Here is a 12808-nt window from a genome sequence, read left to right as displayed (position 1 = left end):
TGGCATTATCGGCTACACTAGCCAAAAAAAAAAAAATGCCAATAATGGTAATTTTCCTTTTATCAGTGCTGATTTGATGTGACACCGATATATCAGTGCACCTCTACAAATTAATGTACAGAATTCTGAAATGATACTTCTTACTATTGTAATACAATCACAAGCAACAGTATTACTTCATACCACTCACCTGTCCTCTAGAAAAAAAATAAAAGTTTTGAAAATAACCATAATATGGAAACCCAAACTTCATTATGGTTATTCTAAATTTGCAGTGATTTCTGACTCAAAGGCGATCATTAAAACCCAACTTTTTGGCAGATAACATATTATGAGTTAGTAGTTACCCATTACATCTAAAGATCATGAAGTTATTTGGACCTGGGAATCCAAAATACATTTGATAAATAGTGTCTCCTAGTAGTTGTGATCCATTTTGATAGTTTTCTATCAGAAAATGAGATATATTAGATAGCACTGTGAGCAGACTTTACATGCCTATGGTTGGGCTAAAATGCCATATTTCCATATGTATTAGGTCTCTGTATATCCTATATAAATTAATATAAATAAGTGCCTCTCTAAATAAGTAAAATGGCAAGAAAAAAAAATCGACTTGGGTTACAAATTATGATAGTCTAGCATTCACATGTGAATTCTGTCATCAGAAAACCCAATTTATTCTTTTCATTTCTATCATTTCAGGAAATCCATCACCAACAGTGCATCTGGATGAGATCCCCAGAGCATTTCTGCTACTAAAAAAAGTGAAGTAATTTGGCATTATAGATATTCCAAAATCAGCCAAAATTTAAGTCAACAGTTGTAAAATTAACGTGCAAATATTAAAACTTTTTTTATTTTTTTCAAATCAGGAAAACACCAAAAAAAGGTATTATTACTATTAGTAGTTAAGGGCCTTGTTACACATTATGCTGTAAGCCACACACAAATGTTGACCAGCTTAGTGCTAGCATAGAATTAAAAACCTTCTCTGTCTGCCTCTTCCCCTCCCTCCCCCCACTGCCACTGCCACCAGATGCTCCCACCAGCCATAGCATAGTGCTATGGGAGGAAACCAGTGGGGTGGCACAGTGCAATACTCGTGGGCCAAGCAGCAATGAAGCCATCATCACTTTACCAAGCCGGGCAGCGGAGCCAGCACCACAGCCTCCCCTGTAGTGCCCTTCATATCCTTGAAACCACCTCATGCAGCTTTCCTCTTTCTCTTGTGCTGGGCTACACTCTGCCCACCCCACAGCAGCATCCTGGCATGCTGGCTCTGGCTTTCCATGCCTTACCCTCTCACCCAACCCCGCCAGCCCTGCCTTGTCTCATGGCACCACCATCTTCAGCTGTGCACAGAAAGACCACATGGGGGAGAGACCATTGCATCCTAGGATACTGGAGGACTTCAACTTGAGTGGCACAGCTGGGGGAAGTGGCCACACCTTAACAGAAGAGTTGCAGATTTATGCGAATCAGAGATAATCCTGCCCAGTTAACATCCTGCAGTGGTGGAATTTTGGACAACATGTGCTTTAAGGCACTTAAAGGTGTTAGCATGTTACATTACACCACAAGGCCTTAAGATGTCAATATTCAAAAATTATTTTTGAGGGATTTCATATGTTGCAGACAAAAAATAATACTATCAATATAACTTTTCAATAACATCTACCCAAAAAAGTACTAAGCTGTTCAGAAACAAAAGATTTACATAAGCTAATTTTTCTAATGATACCAAGTAATGCAGAATTTAACAGCTTTCACATACAATATTATTATCCCAGCAATAATGCTGTCATTAAAAAGTGTAATTTTTACACAAAATGTACATTTCGTTACAAAAGGAAAGTAAACGTAAACTCAGCTCAGTTCATATATGATGCACTAACAAACATTTCTACTCATGAAGCAGTGCTATGTTAATAGGCTTATTCAAATTAATAAAAAGTTACCCAATATGCACTTGTAGTTTGGGGCCTTATTTTTAATTCAAAATCCTTTGTAACAGAACAGGAATCTGATAAATATTTTTGAATTAGTTTGATGCTATTTGCCAGCAGTCTTCAGAACACATTCTAAAACAGTAAATGTTTAGGATACTGTTAAGTTTCTTCATGCTGGTTTATGCCCTTTACAACTCAGGGACTTCAGAACTAAAATGATTCTCTCAGCAAAACCACCTAGTAAAAGTAAATCCTTTGTGAATACCATTTCTATTACTACAAATAAAAGCAGTTATGTTTTTTTTAAAAAACAAAGCATAATTTAGTAACATAATCTGCACAACAACGAGAAGCTGAGTCAGCATTTTCACTATATACTTTTTTTTACTGTGGTGCAGTAAGAATTCAAACAGACTATAAATTAGAATTCAAAGTCTTATTTTTTTTTTTAAATCTTTACTACCATAAAAAGACAAAATTTCAAAACAGTTAAAAAAATTTAGTAATCACTATCTGGATAGGGTGAGATATAAACTGATATTAGTATTACTATTATAGATGCTCTGCATACCATAAAGCCACACAGATCCAGTCTTAAATTTTTCATGTTTTATTTCCCCTGTGGCTGAGTGAAAGATGATACAGGCAGGTACAGGCAGGAAAAACTGAACGTAAAAGAAATAGTAAAACTGACTGTGGCCAAACTGCTGGCAAATGAGAGGTAAAAATAAAACAGAAAAACATTCTTGTGTTTCTCTTATTCATATATTTAGAGTTACTCAAAATTCTAAAAGGTAAACATTTTCAGACATAATTGTGCAATTCAATTTGATGCGTTCTTTTTAATTTCTACAACTCTCTTCTTTATGTATGCCACAACTCCTTTCTCCCACATTTGATCATGAGACCGCTGGGTTTAAAATATAGCATCACTTTTAAAGTTCCGAGCTCGAGAAAAATAAAAGAAAGTTACCCTAAATGTTTGTAAACATTTTGAGATTAAACACAGAAGAAAATGAAAGCAATTATAAGGTTCTGTAACTACAATGAAATAACTAATTAAAATATATTCTGAATATCAGCAGAAAGTTTCTGACATACTCAATTAATCAAAAATCTTCCAGTGGGGAAAGTTTAAATCACACTAGCTGTAAATATTCTGAGTGAAAAACTCGCAATATGCTGACAGGAAAATAGCCTAAATTACACAACAGGTCTTTTTCCCACCTTGCTTTTTTTTTTAAATCAATCTTTTAGCTTTACATTTTATATGGAGGCATTTTAATGTGTACCAACTGCATGGATTTGCTGAATACAATAAAATGTTTTTTTAAATAAGTATGAACAGTAATAACCCTGTTACAGAAATAAATTATATTACTCAACACAGACGAATTACATTAGATATCTCATTAGAAACTGAAATCAGTAAAAAAAAAAATAAATGAATAAACGCAAAAAGGTTTCCATTTTCCCCTCTTTTTTTGTGGCTGTTGCGGGTTTGTAGTCCACTTTCTTCCAAGACTTAGGGGTTGCTAATGGATCATACTATCACACTGTTTCTATTTTTGCAACCCTATAGAAGGACTGATGAATTAAGTATACTAAAGGAAAACATAATATTGTGAAGAGTTCTCTTGAACTTTCTATCTTGCCATGGGATGTTGTCTGACAAGCTGTCAAATTTCAACATGCACTTGAAAAAGTAAGATGTAGTGATCAGTATCTATTCATTTTTTTTCCTAGAACAACATTATTAAGATCAAAAGCCCAAACTTACCCTTATAAAAATAAGGTTCTAAAGCAGGAAGTTGGTTATCCTGCTGATACCTTCCTGCAGTGATGTCACACATTTAAATGGTGTCCTTCAATGAATCCTTCCCTGAGGAACCTGAAGAGGAACATTATGATCCATTAGTAATTTTAAAATCATAAAGGCACAAGAAAGCCAGTATGTGGCAAGGTGCAAAAACCTTTCAAACTACTCATCAGAAGGATTTACTTTAGTTTCAATGCAAAAATATATATTATTTCAGAGGCCAGGCAGAAAACCCAAGTTAGAACTCCATCCTTAAGTTATGGCACAGTACAAAAATATTCAAACATAACAAACGTTCACAATAGACATTAGACCAAAAATTTCAAAGTGACTCAGGATTTTAGAAGCCTCACTTGACACTTGAACAAGTCTTGACTGTCATAGGATGCACACATACTCAGTCTTTCCTGAAAAGCAAGCCCTTTAACAATGATTCAAGATAGTCATCCAGTAAACCAAGATAAATTATGAATTGCTTGTGCTGATCTGGATCTTGACAGTGATTTAGAAATTATTTGCAAGACTGTCAGACTCTAGCATTTGTTAATTAGGTACAGCTTTTTTTAATAACAAAAATATACAATAGGTAACTAAATAACTATACAGGCTTTAGTGTTGGGGTATATTTATAACTAGGAAGTTAAAAGCTAAGAGTAGCATTATTAGTCATGATCATGAAACTCTAACACCTGGAAATAAGTGGTGGTTAGAGCTGTCCTCAAGAGTTTTGATACTATAGTCTTTTTTTTTTTTTTTTTAAACAAAGGGGGGCAGGAAAAAGAACAAGTTATTGAATGGGAAGAGAACTCTTTTGGAGAAGCTAAACAATGTAGACCAGGGAATGTCAACGGGGGTACGCACAGCCCCAGGTGTACTTAGAAAGGACGTAGGGGGTACGAGCAGACAGGTGGGGACAGAGCACACTCCAGTGGAGTCTCCCACAGCGGAGTGCGGGGACCTACGCAGGCAGGAAACAGGGCAAGCAGCTGGCTCCAGTGTGGGGCTTTCCCTGCTGCCACTGCTAGAGCTGCAGGCAATAGGGCAGGCTCCACTCCCTCCTGGAATTCAGCACTGGCCAGAGCTGCACCTGCACCAGGCACAAGCGTTCTGACCTCCCTGCCTGCTGCTGCTAGGCAGCAGTGGCTGCAGGCCATGGGGGCAGTGTGTGAGGGGTCCCTATACCCCCACCCTCACACCCACACCCTGCCCAGCTGAGGTCCATGCTTTCGTCCCTCTGGGCACAGGCTCTGTCCTGCACTCCCACTTCCACCCAGGTGCAACTCCATTCCCCCCACCCCGACAACCACCAGTTCCACCACTTCCCTACCTGCTGCCCAAGCAAGCAGGTACCAGTTGCACCAGGAGCCCCACCCAGAACTGGCTGGCTGGGCAGAGCCCTTCTGCTCACAAGGCTGGGAACCAGGCCCAACAGGGTATGTTGTGGGGTTGTACACATGGGTGCCTCACTCCCACCCTCGTGAGCAGAAGGGCTGGGTGAGATGCAATTTGTTGGGGGGCACTGTGGGTCAGATGGAAGAGCCTGATGGGCTGGATCCAGCCCACAGGCCGTATTTTGCTCATCCCTGGTCTAGTCCCTGGTATGCTTAAGATCCTTATTTCACACCCATAGCAAGGTCTAATATATGAACCTCAAATGAGCAAGGGACAACTCTGTTTTTACCATCCTCACCCAACTACTAGTATTCAAATGAATTTGGTTTCTAGAAACCAAATGGATCTCCAAACGTTAAAACAGCCTCAGGCCCAAAATAAACCAAATTACCAAAATAAACTGCAGAGAGGTGGTTGATATATAGAGTGATCATATGTTCCGATTTGACCAGGACAGTCCTGGATTCAGTAGGCTGGTCCCAGACGGTTGGTCAAAAGTCCTGGGCCAAAGCATGAAGGGGAAGAGCAGCAGCATGGTATGTCAGGCAGGCAAGCATCGCTGCTACTCTGCGGGAGCAAGGAATATAGGGACTAGGATGTGGTCATCCTAAAATGCCACATGTCCACCCAGCTTGCTCCCACACAGCAGCAACCATGCCTGCCTACCTGGTATACTATACCACTCTGCCTCTCCACAGGACTCTGGCCTGGGACTTTTGACAAACTGGCTGGTACTACCTAAAGAATCTGGGACTATCCTGGCCAAACTAGAATATATAGTCACCCTATTTATATATCATCACAGTAGATACTTTAGATGTTAGTTTAAACAATACATAAGTACCCATGCAAAACAAAAGGATAAGAACAGGTTATTCAAGTGGTCATTCATTTCCAATTCCAGAATTCTTAGATGTACAGCATTTAAGTTTTCAAGAAATATTTTTCCTAATTAATCTTTAACAATACGTTCAAGTTACCGCTATCTTCACTTCATAAACTGGATGATATAACTATTCAAGGCAAAACTGAAGACAAACATAAAACCAAAGCTTTTTGTCCCTTGCTGAATTCACAAAATGTTTCATGTTCTTTTACTTCCAGTTTGAAGACCCCTAATTCACTCCTGGTATTTAAATATGGATTAAATATTGTTTTCAGTCTTAAATACAAAATACCACATGGAACTATGAATAAAATCTTGTCTGCCAGAAGCAATGTTTTTGGTCAAATATTGTATTTGATGAAAAGTAATGCAAACTATGAACTGAAATTACAGTCAGGAACTATCCCAAAACTCATATTATCTTGAAAATTTAAGAAACAAAATGACACACATATTGGTAAAAAGCAAAGATGCAAATTATCAGCATTATAGAACTCTGAAATTCTTCTTAAAACTACTGATCTTCTACAGATTTTCAAATATCCGAAAGATGTTCAATTGAGATACAAAAATCACTGTAAATAAATAGTAGCAAAAAGATGAGCATTAAAATAGTACCAAACAAATAAGAAATGTAACACGAAGTTAGGGGAGAGACAAGTCCTGATCGCATACTCCTGGTGTAGAAGAAATTCCCCTTGAACACATTCATAATGATCAACAGAAGTTTTTCAGCACAATGACTGCATGATCAGATCCTTCATTTACAAGTTGCTACAAGATTTACTTGTGAAGATTCAAAAAAAATGTTACTAGAAGGAAGACTCCCAAGAGGAATTCAACCAGCAAGTGAATGTAATAAAGGAAGTGATGATGGAAAGGAAGGGAAAAAAAAAAGGGGGGGGGGGGCCAGGAGGGCAAAAAAAAATCATAAATCATGGGAAGAAAAAGGGAAACTAAATTAGAAATTGTTTGGCACAGCAAAGGCAAGACTGAAATCCATTAACTGAAGGGACAGAGATTCTACAGAAGCTAAAGCAGAACTCAGTAGCCCATATTCCTGGTGCCACATGGATGAACTAGCCTTTATATTTAAGGAGATGTTATAAAGCCAATGACTTCTTGTGCAACTTTGTGCAAGTCACAGGTCAACTCTCCCTCAGTTTCTATTACTTCAAAATAAAATTACTGCTTATTCACCTTTGCAAAGTGCTTAGAGACGTACAAATGAAGAACACAATCCAAATATCAAATGTTAAGTATTATAAATGGGAAAATTTCAGATCAAGACCAAAATTTATATTTGAAAAAGTTAAATCAGGTCAGATATTTCTAAAATTGTTAAAATTCAAGACAAAAAACGTAAATACAATTCTCTCTAGCAGAGACCTGCCAAAAATTTCAGAATTGTGCAAATGCATGAAAATCACAACATGAACCTGAACAGAAACAAACAAGTCTCAATTCACAAGTACAACCTAAATAATTTCCAAAAGACAGCAACAAACTAAAGGGTTTTTTTTCCAGGTTGAAGAGGGACACTGGGTAATTAGAAAGTTGTTTTAAGCACTACAGCTGCCCCTAATCTCCCTGCTAAGTTTGGGCAGAAAGTTTGCAGTCACACTTTTAGAAAAGTGCTTTCCTCTCCATAGTTTAATGAAGGCCCATGCAAATAGGGCAAACAACAGCACAGAAAAAGATCAAAAGTATCTGAGACATTTACCATATATCAACTGCTTCCAAAAAACAAATGAGAAAAACAGAGAATGCTCTCTTTCAGGTAACAAACTTCAGGTTAGAAAACTTTGGAAAAAGGGTCTAATATTAAGTTATTAGCAACACAAGTAAAAAGGAAAGAAAAATACCCCTTCACATCAGTTCTTCTTACAATTAGCAAAGCTATGCGACTACACACAATAGGATTATTTATTCAGTGGTTTTCTATAGTGACTACCCATATACAGTAGAACACCTTCATATCCACCGAGTCACAAGATGCTCCTTAACTCCAAAAGCCCATCCAAAATGGAAAGCCAATTGAGTCAATATAAAAACCTACTGTAGCTGTACTGGCAAAGCCCCCTAGTGGTAACGCAGCATATTCTAGCAAAAGGAGTTCTTTTGCCAGTATAGTTAAACCATCTCTCCAAATAATAAAAAAAACTATACCAGCAAAGGGATTTTTTTCCTAGAATAAGCATCTACACTAGGAGTTTTCCTACCTATGTTAGACTGATCTTTTTATGCTCTTGACCATTACAGCTATGCCAGCAACACTTTCAAGTACACACCTGGCCTTCAGAAGCAAATTCGTATTCTTTCGGTAAAGGTCAGAGCATCACATCCAAAGGATGCCTTATAGATAATTTTAGGAGCATCTTACCTATTAGTCTACTAAAAATAATGATGTAAAGTACTTAAAATTATATGCAAGGCATCCCCTAAAGAAGGGATTTACCTTTTGTTAAGGAAGCACCTTTGGGAGTCTTAACAAACAGTCAACATCCTTTTAATCCCTTTAATAGAGAAAAATGGAATTGTTTTACTAGCATTCATCTCCAATAACAATTCACAGAAGAGAGCACATGCAGACTAGCCTAGTAAGACCTGTCTACAAAGTTTGCATAAAAAAAAAAAAAAACACCTTGGGAAAATAACTACATATTTAAAAGGGTGCTTATCCTTAACCTCAAAGAAAATACCCCTCATTTCTCTACTGATACTAAAAACAGTATTTGAAATAATTTATTTTGAGCATAACCTATTTAACTGAATTAATTACATTTCTTGTACTGCAGCAACACTAAAATAATGAAGGCCACTATGACCTAAAGGATGACATTTGCTTGTAGTCATTTACTTGTATCCTATTCACAACTGCCCAACTTAACCTATTTACACTCCAATCAAAGGATCTAAAAGACCCTTTTAAAAATGCATATAGGTTTGCTCAAGATATCAACAAGCTAGTGTAATGTATAACTCCTAAAACATTATACAAGGTGTTATATGGACTGTAATAATATATACACACACACGTATATAAAATAGACTGTAATATTAATAGAGTACTATATATACTACTCTATTAATTGGCATATTTAAGTTGTAGCCTAGCACCACAGAGACATATTATCGTTCCTAAACAAGAAAACAGGAGGAAAAAACAATCCCTAAACAAAAAAATGCACCTGGGTGTTCATTTGCAATCCTACCAGTTCTAGTTATTTACTTTAAGTTCATTTGGGGAAGGTGGGGAGGCCTAACACAGGGATGGAGGTGATCAACGTCACTGCTGCAAACAGCTTTCATTTCAAAGAACCTTACAAGGTAGGGCACAGTGCCATCAACACAACAACAAAAAAATGCCATCTACGAACTCCTCATTCGTTTATGCTATTAGGTATACCGGTATCAACACTGTAATTCATTTCAACAATAGGGAAAGCCTTCCAAAGAACCCAGTTAAAATGGACGTGCAATTCATCAGCAAATGCTGCTAGCCACTTCACCGTTTCACCCGGCAGCATATACTTTTTCAATAATTTCTGCTAATCACAGCAGTTTAAGGGAAGAAAATTAAATAAATAACACTAATTACCCCTGCCAATCTCAACTTAAGAATACACACACCCACCTACAGGCCTATTTTGGTCTAGATATTAAAACGTTTTTCTCCCACTTATTAGGCAAATCCTTAACACTGAAGATACTGAAAGCCTCATTTACAAGCTGGGGGAGCTCCAGGTTGGATTCGTGGTGCAGGGGGCACTGCCTCCCCTACCCCAGCCCCCCCACGTAACTGGTCTCAAAATCTGAGGACGAGCTTCAAGCTTCCCAGCCGGCAGCCCTATAGCACAGCGCTGTTTCCCGGTCTCTCTCGGGTGCTTTCCTTGGGCGGAGAAAGTCTAAAGGTTAGACACTGGCAGGGCGAGGCGAGGCGAGGCGAGGCGGTGGAAGCTGCCAGGGTCGCCGCCCGGCTCCCCCTGCCCGCTTCACGTCCCCTCGCAGCCCACCTGGCGGAGCCCCCGGCAGGCGCCGCGCGCAGCCTCGGGGACGCCAAGTTTGCCGAGGTTTCGTGCCAAGGAGATTTCCCGGGGGGATCGCACCGCCACTCCCGGCCATTCGGAAGTGGGAGCGGCGGCGGCCACCGGGGGCTGTGCAGGGGCCGGGGCCGCGGCCGGGGGGGAGACGAGAGAAGCAGTACTGCGCCGTGCGCTTCCGTCCTGCCTCCCTGGGGAGCCGTGACCAGCTGGCGGCTTCGCACGCTCCCCTCGCTCAGGCCTTCGGCACCTGGCTGGGACCGGCGGCCCGCCCGGCCCGGCCCTCCTAGCCCCGTCCCCGCGGCGGGGGGGGGGCGCCTACTCCCCGTCCTCCACCCGCCCCAGAGCGGCTCCGCGCCTACCTCGCCCGGCCCCAGCTCCAGCTGCGGCTCCGGCTGCTCCGCGGCGGCGGCGGGCGGGCAACGGCATTCCCGGGACGCGCTCTCCTCGCCGGGCCCCGCCGGCGCCTCCCGCCCGCGGGGCTCGCTCCGCCGCCGCCCCGCGCCCTGCCGGCACTCCCGGCTCAGTAATGGCGGCCGCCGAGCCTCGCCGGCTCCCGCCTCGCTGACGAAGCTGCTCGCTCCCCCTAACTTTACCTCACGGCTTCCCTCCCCTCCCCCCTCCCGCCCGCCGCCGCCGCCGCCGCCGCCGCGCTCAGCGCGAGCCCGAGCCCCGCCCGCCTGCGCATGCGCTGTAAGAACAGCCTCCCGCTGTCCTGGAGGTCGGGCCGGCGCGCGGTAGCGCCGTGATGACGTGCGTGCGTAAGGAGGTTTCCCCCCTCCCCTCTTCGCGCCAACACTCTGGCGGCCGTAGACTGCGTGCGTGGGGCCCTGTTTCGCCCCGCCGGGACCGGCTCGCGAGCGCCGTTGTCCCGCCCGCCCCCTGCTGCACGGGAGGATCATCCCCTTCCCCGGGCCCGCTCCCCTGCCGTGCCCTACCCTGCGGTGGCAAGAGCCGCCCTCGGGCAGCAAGAGCTTCCAAGGAGGCTGTAGGCACCTTCACCCCACTCCTCAGGACCCCTGTTCTTGTCCGTCCCCCTCACCCCCCAACTCCCAAAAACATTTCTCTTAAATTAACTTGATTGGGGGGGTTAAATTTCCCCAAAAGGTTTGCGGGGAGGCTGCCTTGTGGCGTAACAGTGCCCCGAGCTGCTGAGAAGATCACCTCGCCTCCGAAAGCCCCTCTAACTTCATCCCAGTTGCACAAGAAAATAAAAGATATTGCTCCAAAAAATCCTTGCCTCTCGCATGGTTTGTGGACCACCCTGGCTGCAACATTGGCCTTGCGCTACCATAAATCACGTCCCGACTTGAGCTACGCCAAAATAAGACGCTTGAGAAACTGAAATAAGACTGCCCAGACCAGGAGGCTGCATCGACTTAGACCTCTTCCTCCTTTAAATTGCTAATGCCACTACCTACCTCTGTAAATCTTACTGTTTTATTACTGCATTTATGCAAACGATTCTGAATCAAAGATGGCCCTCTGATTATTAAATTCTGTACATGGAAAATTAATATATTTGTCATCATTTTCCATGTATGGAATTTAATTATTGGAGGGTCATCTTTTATTCATTCCTCCTACCACTGCAGGGAGGCAGGTGGTGTGGGGCAGTCAAGCAGCTTGCCCCTGCTTGTGCCTGCCCCTGTGTTACCTCTGTCCCACATCCTACTCCCATACCCAGCAGCTTCAAGGCCACCCCTGCCCCCAGCCTCTGCTCCCCAACTCTCCTCTGCAAAGGCAGACTCCATCCCCATCCTAGCTTGGCGCACTGAGCATGGAGTATAGCCCCAGCCCAGGCGCTGTAGCAGCTGTGCAGGCTATGCACCACTGCTATGATACTAACTGGGGCTGTGCTTGGTGCTCCTGGAGCAAAAGTAAAAGGTGGAGGGAGAGGGGCAGGCAGGGAAGCAGAGGCTGCATGGGGCAGAGGGAGAAAGCAATGTGCAGAGGAAGGGACTGGAGCCTACGCAGACACAGCTGTGGCCTGCCCTCTGCCCACTTGCCCCATATGTGATTCTAAGATGGGGAAATGGGGGCAGAACAACCAGGTCCTACAACTGAATAAATATGGGATTAATAGTTTACCTTTTGAATCTGCCTGACTTCCCAAGTTTCTGGAGTATTTTCCTTTCCTTTTGGTTTATAACTTAGAGCATTTTCATCACCTTTTGCTTTATTGGAGAAAATTAAAATAATAAATTGATATCTGAAATTTTTTTCCCATTAAATTTTTTATGTTTTTTTTTTTTGTTAATTTAATTTTGAAAATATACAATCATTAAACCATTGTAAGGAATGGTTTTAGGAACCATGGCTTCCTAAAACCATTTGTAAGAATTTAGCTGAAAAAGTTGTCTAAATAATGTTTTTAAAAAAGCATCCTACCTATGCTTGTGCAATATGCCTACAGTGCTCCCAAGCACTCCTAAGGAGCTTGCCCTACCCACCCAATCCAAGTCTGTATGCACCAAACCTAGAAATCAGCAAATAAACTTTAGTGAATAAAGCCATGCCAAGGACATCTTTTATTGCTATTCTCAAGTACACCGGAGACGTAGCTAAGGATTGGTGGCAGAAGTACCCTCAAGCATGGCTTCACTGCCTCATTTCTGGGTTTGGCACATGTGGAGTGGGAACAAGTGCAAGGGAATGCTCAAGGGAGGTGCCCTCAGGAAGCAATTTACACATGCCCCAAGTTAATTTGTACACC

General features: G+C 42.2%; 1 protein-coding gene across 2 annotated transcripts in view; it reads right to left on the bottom strand.

The window, feature by feature from the left end:
* Nucleotides 1–10688, bottom strand: part of ARHGAP5 (Rho GTPase activating protein 5) — a 71845-nt gene extending 61157 nt beyond the window's left edge. For both annotated transcript variants that reach the window (XM_059723031.1, XM_059723033.1), the window contains exons 1-2: nucleotides 10455–10688; nucleotides 3733–3843 (exon numbers count right to left, since the gene is read on the bottom strand). The gene's annotated coding sequence lies outside the window, so the exon portion shown is untranslated. The remainder of the gene's footprint in view (nucleotides 1–3732; nucleotides 3844–10454) is intronic.
* Nucleotides 10689–12808: the final 2120 nt, after the last annotated feature.

Source organism: Alligator mississippiensis, chromosome 2, assembly GCF_030867095.1.
Source record: "Alligator mississippiensis isolate rAllMis1 chromosome 2, rAllMis1, whole genome shotgun sequence".
Lineage (NCBI taxonomy): Eukaryota > Metazoa > Chordata > Crocodylia > Alligatoridae > Alligator > Alligator mississippiensis.
Note: the sequence above shows the minus strand (reverse complement) of the source record. Positions and strands in the feature narration are given on the sequence as shown.